Below are 11,708 nucleotides of genomic sequence, written 5' to 3' on the forward strand. Positions count from 1 at the left end.
AACGTTTGTGAAGCGTCTCTTGTGTCCGGAGTCTGACGTATCGCTGAGAGGTAGGAGCAGACCGTTCGGCCCGTCGGTTTGATGCCGGTTCCCCGGGGGGCGTATTTTATTGAAAGCATGATGATGGTGTGAAGTGGGCGGAAAGGATGTTTGTCCCCGTGGGGACAGGAGGGGCTCATCTATGGTAATGTCTCAGCCCACGGTGGTACGAGCAGAGGGATTCACCATATTGGGGGAAATACCGACAGACTGTTGCCCTGCAAGCGGGGCCAGTGATCCGGGCAAAGTGACAATTATTTGGCTTTATTGAGATTGTACCTGGAATATGGTGTAAAATCCCGCTCCCCATACTAACACGGGTTATACAGACCAAACAGTGGATCGGGCAGCATCTGTGGAGGGAAATGGACCGTCAACATTTCGGGCTGAGACCCTCCCTCTGGACTGAGTCAACGGGAAATAGTCAGAGAAAACAGGTGAGGGGGGGAAATGGGGCAAGAGCTGGAGAGTGAGAGGTGATCCAGCTGAGGGGGGAGGTGGGAAGTTGGAAATAGTGACGGGGTGGGAGGTGAGTGGTTGGGGCAACACGGGGCTGCAGAAGACGGAAATTAAATCCACGATCGAGGAAATGAGGATCGGACAGAAACATGTGTCTGAGATGGGAGGGTTGTGAAATAATGTGGAAAATGGTTTGGGCAGAGTGTGAGGGGCGAGGAGCAAACACCGTGTCACGTGGGCGACCCTCACCGTCACGTGATTCTCTTTTACCGCAGATCGGCAACATCTGCGGGTTTGTCTCCGTGGCCCCGCCCCGGTCTAATGACGCAATACGAAAACTGCGCATGCTCACAGCCGGGGATGGGCTGCGACTTGTTTCCCCCCGTCTTTGTTGAAGCAGGTCCGGAGCGGTGGTTCGTCTGCGGAATCCAGATCGGGAGGGTGTCCTCGCCCCCTCGGGCGGGGAGCCGGGGGTTCGGATCATTCTCTCCGGAGCGAGGTCGACAAGATCCATGTGTGAGTACTCTATCCCGAGCGATGTTGTACAGTGAGTCCCGTTAACTTTCCCGAACTGGCGGTCTCACCCCGTTTCCTGGACAGAACCTGCCGGGGTCGGTCCGGGCTCTGAGACTTTCACACCCAACCTGGGGATACTTTCCATGGTGTTTGATAAAATATATTTCGGAGAGAAGGGTTAATGCCAAAGTTCCTGTTGTTTTATCTTTGTGATATTAGTACATAGTATGTACTGTTAATTCAGTATCTGTGTATTGCTGGAGGACCATCAATGATCGTCCTTGATCCCTTCTCCCACCTGCTTACACAAGTTTCTATTTGCACATCTCCTGCAATCTCTGTTCAATGTCTGTCCAGTCTCCTAACCCCACGACCTCGATGATATATATCAACAATACCTCTTCTACCGTTGTCTTTTGCCTCACTGAATAATTTCTGAAATCAGTATTTGTTACCTGAACTACCAGAGGATTTATTTAATGCAGAATGAGGAAGGATAAAGACAGTCACTACAATTTTAGTTTCAATGTTACCAAATGGCCGTTGTGTTAATCTTAATCAGACGATTAAAGTTGAGTCTGTTATTTCCTGTTTTGATCATTCTTGGAGAGGAAAAGCCCACAGGATCTGCAGGGAGTGGTGCATATTTTTATCGCGCTCTGGTCACTTCCCCTCATTGAGAGTTAGTGGCCTAGGGAGCAGATTGAACAGACTGATAGGTGGGTGGGGAGGATGTTGTGAGCATTGACTGTACCGACTGTATTAACCCTGTGTTGGAATGAAGAGAATGTGGGACTTACATTTGTGCAACTTTGTTCAGGCTTTCACAAACATCTTGTAATCAGTCAGTAGTTGTGCATCATTTAAAGTAAAAAGAGAAAATGTTGGAAACGTTCAGCAGATCGGGCAGCATCAGTTCTGATACTGAGTCTTCCACAGTTTCTCTTTCCACACATCCAATCTGATGTACCGAGTTTCCAGCATTTAATTTCAATTTGAAATGAAAAGCCTGTTATTCCTGTTAGCCTACAGGAAATGCTACGGCCAATTGTGCTGGACAAGATCCCATGTTACGATATAATGATAAAATGTGTTCAGTTTAGCTGCTGGAGACCATGTGAAACGAATCCATGCCTGCTGCTGGCCCATGCCCAGGTTTCCAGCTCAATATCTGGCACAGTCATTTCCCATTCTACCATAGGTTAATGTTAGAGTGTTAGTTTTTGAACTCTGAATGGCCGACACACTGCAGCGTGTTACTGGCAGCAAATTAGTGCTTGGACTGCAATCCTGAGATGCCGCCTCCGGGAATATGGAACTGTCAGTATTTGGGATTTGCCCAGGTCAGCTCTTCTGTCGGTGGGGCTGAATGTTCCTCCTTCCACAGTGAATCAGGTCCGGGGCTGCTGGACATTGGTTGTTGGGAAATCCCTGATGTGGGGACGATGTGCGAGGTTTCTGGGGTCGGTAAGTGGCACATTCAGCTGCGTGACCTTGGTGAAATGCAGATTTTGACTCTGGTGAAATGGATCATGGATCTCGGGCTCATGAGGTGTTGATCAAGTGTTTCCGGTCTGGTCTCAGTTGTTTGTTTCTGGAGTTCCTTTGGAGGCAGTGAGTGCTAATCTGAGGAGAGAATGAGTTCCTATTCCATCCCTCTCATGGTCATTAAATGTTTGCAGCAATAGAATTGGACCCAGGGGTTCAGTGTTCAAACTGTGTTTGGAAATTTCCCCTCACTATCACATGTCTGTTAGTCAATGGTCCTGGACCTGTGCTCAATGGAGTTCAGAGGGACGGTGGGGGTGGAGGTGGTGCTTGTTTAAGGAAACCTACCGAATGCTGAAAAGCCTGGATACAGTGGACATGGAGAGGATATTTCCTCTATGTGGAGAGTCTGGGATCTGAGAGCACAGACTCAGAATAAAGAAGCTTCCCCTTAAAACTGAGATGAGATGAGGAGAATATCTTAAGTAAAGGGTGGCTGATCTGTGGAATTTGTTGCCACAGAGGGTGAATGAAGCTGCCATTAGGGTATATTTATGGCAGAGATTAAAAGATTTGTGATTGCTCCAAGTAGCTTCAGAGTTACAGGAGGAAGGCAGGAATATGGTGTTGGAATAAAAATCAGCCATGGATGAGTGGTGGAGCAGACCAGATGGATCGAATCCCCTAATTCTGTTCCTGTGTCTTATGTCTTACCATGACTGAATGATGGCTCCTTCTTATCCCATATTGTTTTGTGACGTGTGAGGGACAATTACAGATTAGTTCACTCAGAGCATTATATTTGTCTTAACGTTTAAATTTCAGTGGGTTTTATTTTTAGGAACATTGAACAGTAATGTTTTGTTCTCCTTTGCATTGTTAACATACTTCAATATCTTTCATATTAAAGTTAGACCTGCGGTGAGAGATTTATTTGAAGAAACATTTGTTTCCACAACTGGAAACAAACCACGACCGAAGCTGAGGGAAAAGCAGCAAGTGAACCAGCCCGAGGATTGAGAGCATCAACTGGAGAGAACCCACCTGACTCTGAGAATCCGGTGATTCAGTCAGGAGAAAGTTTGCTGAGTGTTTACTCAAACACTGGTCCTTTAGACATTACATACCTGCACAAAGAAAGGTAGGAAATAGTTGGACTGATACTGAATGTGCCCAGAAGTACCAGTTATGCCTCTGTCAGACCGAGTTGTGATCACCAGGTCTGTTGATGCGCTCTGAGTATCACAGCTCTTTAAAGTCAATCACATTCCCTCAGAGTTTGCTAATTTCAAGGTCTTGCTTCTTCTGAAGTAGCTCTTTGTCACTTCTGAGTGTGGAGATTGAAACAAAGGGGAACGTTTATACTTAATATCTTTCAAAAATGTAATTCTTTGAACTTACTTGCTGCAAACTTACTTGACCTTTTCTCCTTGGAGTGACGGAGAAGTAGGGGTGAGCTGATAGAGGTGTACAAAATGATGAGAGGCATTGATCATGTGGATAACATGAGGCTTTTTCCCAGGGCTGAAATGAGTGACATGAGGGGGCATATTTTTAAGTTGCTTGGAAGTAGGCAGAGGAGGGATGTCAGGGGTTTTTCCACACAGAGTGGTGGGAGTGAAATGCATTGCTGGTGACGGTGCTGGCTGTGGACACAATAGGGTATTTTAAGAGACTCTTACATAGGTACATGGAGCTCAGAAAAATAATGTTATGCAGTTGGGTAGTTCTAGACAATGGTTGGCAGAATATTGTGAGCTGAAAAGCCTGTAATATGCTGTAGATTTCATGTTCCATGTTCTAACTTACAACCCTATATATTCCCAGCCAAATGATTGATACAGATGACAAGTAACAATAGGTGGAACATCTCTAGGCACTGGCCTTGAGGCCAAGAAACAGCCTCTCAGCATCACCCTCTGTTTCCCGCCATTCAGCTGTTCCAAGACACTGGGGCTCTGTCACAAACACAATGTTAACAGGAAGATTAGTCAGTAATTAACGTGAAAAGAGAATTGTTGCTTCCTGAAAGGTCACGTATCCTGGCTGATTCAATGGACCACCTCCTCCCTTGTTTACATCTTGATTTTCCTGGGACCTATCCTTCTCGATCACGCTGCGTCTGATAACCCAAAACCACAACCTCCCTCCACCCCACCACATAGACTGATCCACATCACCCACATCTTCCCTCCCAGCTTGGGGAATCACAACTAATGGAACCCACAATCTCGGATCGGGCACGAAACTAAACCCAGCGTTGCAAGACCAGACAGCCCGGACGCTCCAGCGGTCCGGCTCTGTCCCGGCTCACTTCCACTGCAACTAGCGCTCGATTTATGCAAACCCAGGATCAGCACCTTCCTCACCGCTGCCTGAACAGGAAAACTACTGATGTCAGCTGGAGTCACCACTCTGCTGCGATTTGCAGGAGCTCCCCGTGGCATCCCGGAGTGCTGGTGGACAACACAGAGGGTTTGGCTGAGCCATCCTTTCAAGGTGGCATCCCTGAAATCCCCATCAACTCCATCCACCTATGTCTGGACGAACTTCAGTGACCAACAAATATAGTTCTTCTCAGTGATCAGCTGTTTGAATGATACACTGACATAGAGGAAGGGGTATCTGTGGTCCACATTGTCAGAGTGTTTAGTTTACCAGTAGACAAAGACTTCAGGGCCGAGAGGTTTTCTCTTAACTGATACAAATCTGTGTTCACACTGCAGCCAAATCCGGTTCACATCAGTAAAGCCATTGTTTATGAAATTAGTAAACAACAGGATACTGCACTGACTGACACACCCCAATCCAGATCACATGGTAAAGTCCTCCCCAGAAGCATTAGGGGTTTTGTGACCCAGCTCGAACAAAGGGCCACGACGCCCATTCCATCAACAACATGGCAAATCTGGTCACACAGCAGGGGACTCTACTGATTCAGCGAAGAAACCTGTTAAGTTTCCTTCTTTGTTCCTCTGAAATCATTAAAACAGTCCTTTGAACAGCTTTTGAAAGCAAGCTCTCGCCCACACGTGACGTAACTCTGCGCCCCCACATGCCTGATGTCACGAGTGCGCTCCCCACACCAGGATCTGATGTCACGTGTGCAGTTCCTTACATCACACGGGCGCTGAGATGGTTGAATTTTACCGACTGACGTAACAATTACCTGACCCACCCACCCCACCCTATTGTCAATAGAGGAGTGATGTCGATCACTGCTTACACCCAATAGCGGAGATGGGCCAGCCAAGAGGGCGTTACCCCCGCATGAATCCGACTCCCACTCCCATCCCCAAACTCCCTGTCAAAGCAGAACAAACCTCAAAGTAAATGTCCCTCCTTTTTATTTATTTATATTTCCCTCCATGGGAAGTTGGGTGCATTTGTGAAGTGACTTCTACGGCCAGATTATAATCTATTTCTGACAAGTAGGACGAGACTACATGGCCCATTGGCTTGATGCAGGCTACTCACGGAGTGAGTGATCCAGCAGAAGGACGTGGTAAGGGATTTTACTGAGAGGATATATATGGTGTGTGAGTGGTGGACAGGGTGGAGTCTGAGAGGATGTTTGTCCCAGTGGGGAATCAAGGAACCGACTGGGTGAAGGAGCCCATTGACAGTGGGGAAGGGACATGAGCAGCTCATCTGTGGAAATGTCTGAGCCCATGGTGGTGACAAACAGAGATAACAGAGCAATTGGGGCCAATAGTCTGGGCGAAGTGGATTGGAGTGGTGTTGGGGGGGGGTAGAGTGGACTGGTCTTGGGTCTTATTGAAGGACAGGATATTCCGGATGGGCTGAGTGGCCTGCTCCAGTTCTTGTTGTCTGTGTGTTTAAAGAAAAGGAATAACCTAACCCTTCTTCGGTCTGCAGGATTTCCCAGTGGGTGTTGTAGGGTCTGGCGCTTGGAGCCCAGTTGTTCCCAAACTCTGTCAACAGTTCGGCTGAGGGACTAAATTTGACATTTCCTAGTCAGCACTTGTAAAATAAATCGTATTTTTATACATTGTTAATGCACAAAATGTATATTTATGATTATTGACAACATATATACTTGTTTATTGTTAATGACATAAAACGTGTACTTCTATATTGATAATGACACAAAATTGTATAATTTGTTATCTGAATGTACTTGCCTGTGATGCTGAGTATTTCTCTGGACCTGTACCCTCCCGTACTTGTGCACTAGACAATACATTCAATTTCTGTTTCTCCTACAGTAGTGGGTGATCTCACATTTCCGACTCTGGGCTCCAGCTGACCTGTTGCTCCCAATCACTCCTTTTGCTTCTGTCTCCTCGGAAACCCCTCGACAAAATACATAGAACATCAAACAGAACAGGCCCTTCAGCCCAAAATGTTTTCCTCAGCTGATTAAATTTGAAATCAAAAGGCCAACTAATTCCTTCTGCCGACACAAAGTCTGCATTTTCCTCACATTCATGAGGAATTTAGATGTCACTTAAATGTCACCACTGTGTCTGCCAGAACCATCACCCGGGGCAGGACATCCTAGCAACCCACCACTCTCTCTGTTAAAAACACTTCCCCCTCGCATCTCCTTTCAAACTACCCCCTCTCACTTCAAATACATGGCCTCTTGCATTAAACATTTCTAACCAGGATAAAAAATATTGTCTGCCTTCTCCATCTATGTCTCTCATAATCATATACACGTCTATCGTCTCACCCCAGCCTGTGCTGCCCCAGAAAAAGAACAACACAAGTTTGTCCAAACTCTTGTTATAGCTCATGCCCATGAATCCAGGCAATATCCTGGTAATCCACTCCTGCATCCTCTGTGTGTTTAAATGGCGAGGGACTGAGGTGCAGTGGGTCGGGAGGGAGGTAGAATGTACATTGTATTTATTGTAAGAGTTATTAGATATAAGAGTGAAAATGACTTTAACAATTATTTGGACTTTGTTGAGATGTACCTGGAATATGGTGTAAAATTCCGCTCCCCATAATAACACGGGTTATACAGACCAAAGAACAAACTGCCCGAGGAACTTAGTGGGTCGGGCAGCATCTGTGGAGGGAAATGGACTGTCAACTTTTCGGGCTGAGACCCTCCCTCCGGACTAAGAGTAGACTGGAAATAGTCAGAGAAAAGAGGTGAGGGGTGGGGTTGGGGAAAGAGGTGGATCCAGATGAGGGGGAAGGTGGGAAGGTGGAAATAGCGACGGGGTGGGAGTTGAGTGTTTGGGCCAACGTGGGGATTCCATAGAGGATTAACAAAGAGGTTAGAGAGTATTTGTTATAGAGAGTGCAATGAAGATTCACCAGACTGATCCCTGGAGTGGTGGGGTCATCATATGAAGAAAGATCAAATGTGATAATCCTTTCATTTAGAGAATCGGGGACTGAGAGGTGAACACATCGAAATGCACAACATCATTGCTGGTTGAACCAGGGATCCCAGTCTCTGAAAAAGGGGGTGGACTGTTCGGGACTGAGATGAGGGGAAATGTCTCCACTCCGAGGCTGAGAAATGTATGTAAATCCCCACCACAGAGGGCGGTGAAGACTCAGTGATCGTCCTCACCTAAAACAGAGGCCGGCAGGTATGTGGAGAACGAAGGGATCGAGGAAATACGGATTGGGAAGGAATATGTAATTAAGATGGGAGAGCAGCCGCCATCTTGTTAATCACTGGAGGTGCTGAATGTCCACCACCTGCTGTTTCCAAATTGATATTTCAGTGTTCCTGTCCAGTAAGGCTGGAGGATTGTGAATAGAAATTAGTGTTTATAAATATAGACTGATTTAAATGAATCCTCCACATTTCTGGTTTGGGTCTGGATTGTGTGCTGGACCGGGATGTGATTCGAACCCGTGGATGTGTGATCCAGTCGGGTGGAGTGATGGGGACGGGGAAATACAGAGGGAAAATTAAAAATGTAGCTCAGTGTAAATATGAAATCATGTAGAAAATGGGGCGATGGGTTGGGCAGCGTGTGAGGGGCGAGGAGCGGAGTAACGGGATCACATGGGAGACCCACCACACGTCATTTCATTTTGCCACAGAGCTCCAGCGTCTGCAGGTTTGTTTGCCCACCGCCCTGATGATGCAATTCACGACGCGCATGCTCAGTCCGGGATGGGTGATGAATTTTCTTTGTGGAAGCAGATCGGCGGTGGGATTCGGGAGGGTGACCTCGCCCCTGGGGCGGAGAGCCCGAGACGGAATATTCTCTGCGATGGGCAGCTGGGGGAAAATCAGATTCCCATCGTTGAGTATTGATGCCAGTTTCGAGTCAGCAGGTCTCAGTGAGTCCCGTTAACTTCCCCAAACTGTTGTCCTCACTGAGTTACTTCTGAGAAATGGAAATATCGGAGGATTTATTGACTACACCAGGAGGTACTGGAAAGACAGTAATTTGTCAGACGGAGACTCCCAGTATTTAAAGTTGAGTCTGTTGTTTCCTGTTCTGGTCATTTTTGGAGAGCTACTTTCTCTGTTGCAAGGAACAGCCCACAGGATCTGCAGGGAATGGTGTACGTTTTTCTTTCTCGGGTCACTTCCCCTCAGTTAGAGTTAGTGGCCTCTGGAGCAGATGGAACAGATTGATAGTGGGGTGGGGAGGATGTTGTGTGCATTAACTGCATTATCCCTGTACAGTGTTGGTTTGAAGAGAAAACTAATGAATGTGGGCATGACATGCGTGCAAGTTTGTTCAGGCCGTCACTAGGGATGTCCTTTGGCACCGAAGTTGCTCATACTGGCCATAGAACTCCTGGCTATGGCAATAAGAAAGCAGACAGTCCTGTCAGGCATCCAGCTAGGAGAGCAGGAACATAGAATATCCTTATATGCTGATGACATGATTCTCTTTTTTAACAAAATTATCGGTAGAATTCCAAACTTAATGCAATAGATTGAATTGTGACTTAAGATCAGACAATGTTAAATGTTTGTGGGTGGAGTTAAGAAACTGCAAGAGTTAAAAGAAAAGAAACATTATTAAAATCATATATACGCCTCCAAATAGCAGCCAACATGTGGGGTTGATATTGTTATGCGAGGTTCAAGAGGCATTTAATAAGGATAATGTCACAATTGTAATGGGGGACATCAAAATGCAAGGGGATTGGAAAAAATCAGGTTGGTGTTGGAACACAAAAGAGGGAATTTGTTGAATACCTTTGAGATTGTTTTTTTTTTAAGAAGATTGTTCTTGAGTCTACTCAGGGAAAGGCTTTCTTAGATTGGGCTTAAGATAGATATGTCCCACAAAATAAGTCCTCCTCAGATGGCAGGAGTAGGCAACTTTGTCTGACGTGAAGTTAAAGACTGCATAAAGGCAAAGGAAATGCCATATAAGTTAGCATAACTGAATGGGAAATGGGCTGATTAAAATCCAGCAAAAGGCAACTAAGAAAAGCTAGAAGAAGGGAAAAGATGAAATACAAGGTCAAACTAACCAATAATATAAAGCAGGATAATAAGCTTTTCTCCCCCCAGTTATATAAACAGTAAAAGGGAGGTGCGAGTTGATGATAGAACACTGTAAAATGCTGGTGGTAGAGACAGTAATGAGGGACAAAGGAATGTCAGAGGATGGGTAATTTGCATCAGTCCACTGTCGAAGACGGAAGCAGTGTGCGTGAGTTACAAAGGAAAAACGTGCTGAGTAAGCTCAAAGGTCTTAAGGTGGGTATATCACCTGGACCAGATCGACTACATCCCAAAGCCCTGAGAAAAATTGCTGTAGAAGTAACGGTCACGATCTTTCGAGACTCATTTGATTCTGGTCATGGTCCTGGAGAGCTGGAAGATTGTAAATGTTAGTCCACTCTTAAAGAATGGAGAAAAGGATATTATAGGTCAGTTAACTGGCACATGACCAAGTGGTTATGGCGTTGGTCTAGTGATCTGAAGATAGTTCGAGCCTCAGCTAAGACAGCATGTTGAGTCCTTGAGCAAGGAACTTAACCACACATTGTTCTGCGACGACACCCGTGCCAAGCTGTATCGGGCATTGCCCTTCCCTTGGACAACATCAGTGGTATGGAGTTGGGAGACTTACAGCATGGGCAACTGCCGGTCTCCCATGCAACCCTACCCAGGCCTGCACCCTGGAAACTTTCCAAGGCGCAAATCCATTGTCTCTCACACTAACGGGTAACTAACTGGACTGCAGGGGATGGGAAGGTGTAGGAGGCTATCATTAAGAAAGATGTTTAGGGTTTCCTGGAGAATGATAGTAAAACAACTCAAAGTTAGCATGGTTCCTCTGAAGGGGAATCTTACTAGACAAACCTGTTAGAGTACTTTGAGGAAGTAACACGCAGGGTGCACAAAGGAGAAGTAGTGGATGACACGCTGATTTTCAGAAGGTATTTTTTTGAAATGTCACTTCTGAGGCTATTTAACAAGCTAATATACAATGACTTTACTGCTAAGGTACTAGCATTAATGTAGGAATGCTGAACAGGCAGGAAGCGGTGTGTGGGGAAAAAAAAGGGGGGACTTTTCTCTTGAAGAGTGGTGTTCCTCAGGGGCCGGTATTGCAACAGTTACTTTTCACATTGTGTATCGTTAATTTGTTAATGGAATTCATTGCTCGTGGCAAAGTTTATGCATGACACGAAGATAGGTGGAGGGACAGGTAGTGATGAGGAATTAATGAGATTGGAGCAGGATTAGACAATATGGAATGAAATGTGAAAACATAGGCAGAAGTAATACAGGGCTGGGAAATGAATGATATCCCATTTTGCAGAAGGACAATAGTGTGGGCTATGTTCTAAATGAGAAGGTTCAAACATTCCAGGTGCAGAGAGTCATCATGCAAGACAACCAGAAAGTAACATTTACAGATCTGTTGTAAAGAAGGCAAATGCAAAGTTGACATTTATTTCAAGTGGAATAGAATAGAAAAGCAAAGAGAAAATACAGAGGCTTTGTAAGACAAGTCAGGCTGCTCTTTGTTATCATCAGGCTCACAAATATGATTCTGGGAATAAAGGGGTCAACATATCAGGACCGTTTGGCAGGCTTGGGCCAGTACTCACTGGAATTTAGAAGATTGCAGAGGGAGACCATTGAAACATCTTGAATGTTGAAAAGACATGTCCTGCGGATATGAAGAGGATGTTTCCTACGATGGGTATATCCAGAACAGGATGGCACAGCGTCAAAATTGAGGGGTGAACTTTTAGAACAGCGGTTAGGAGCATTTTCGTTCGCG

The 11,708-nt window shown here is 45.8% G+C and overlaps 1 long non-coding RNA gene across 1 annotated transcript; it reads left to right on the top strand.

Moving 5' to 3' along the window:
- Positions 1-605: 605 nt before the first annotated feature.
- On the top strand, positions 606-11,604 carry LOC132386554 (uncharacterized). Its single transcript, XR_009509585.1, has 3 exons — positions 606-1,014; positions 3,413-3,643; positions 7,867-11,604. It is a non-coding gene; the product is annotated as an uncharacterized LOC132386554 (long non-coding RNA).
- Positions 11,605-11,708: the final 104 nt, after the last annotated feature.

The sequence above is a fragment of the Hypanus sabinus genome, unplaced genomic scaffold, assembly GCF_030144855.1.
Source record: "Hypanus sabinus isolate sHypSab1 unplaced genomic scaffold, sHypSab1.hap1 scaffold_1206, whole genome shotgun sequence".
Lineage (NCBI taxonomy): Eukaryota > Metazoa > Chordata > Chondrichthyes > Myliobatiformes > Dasyatidae > Hypanus > Hypanus sabinus.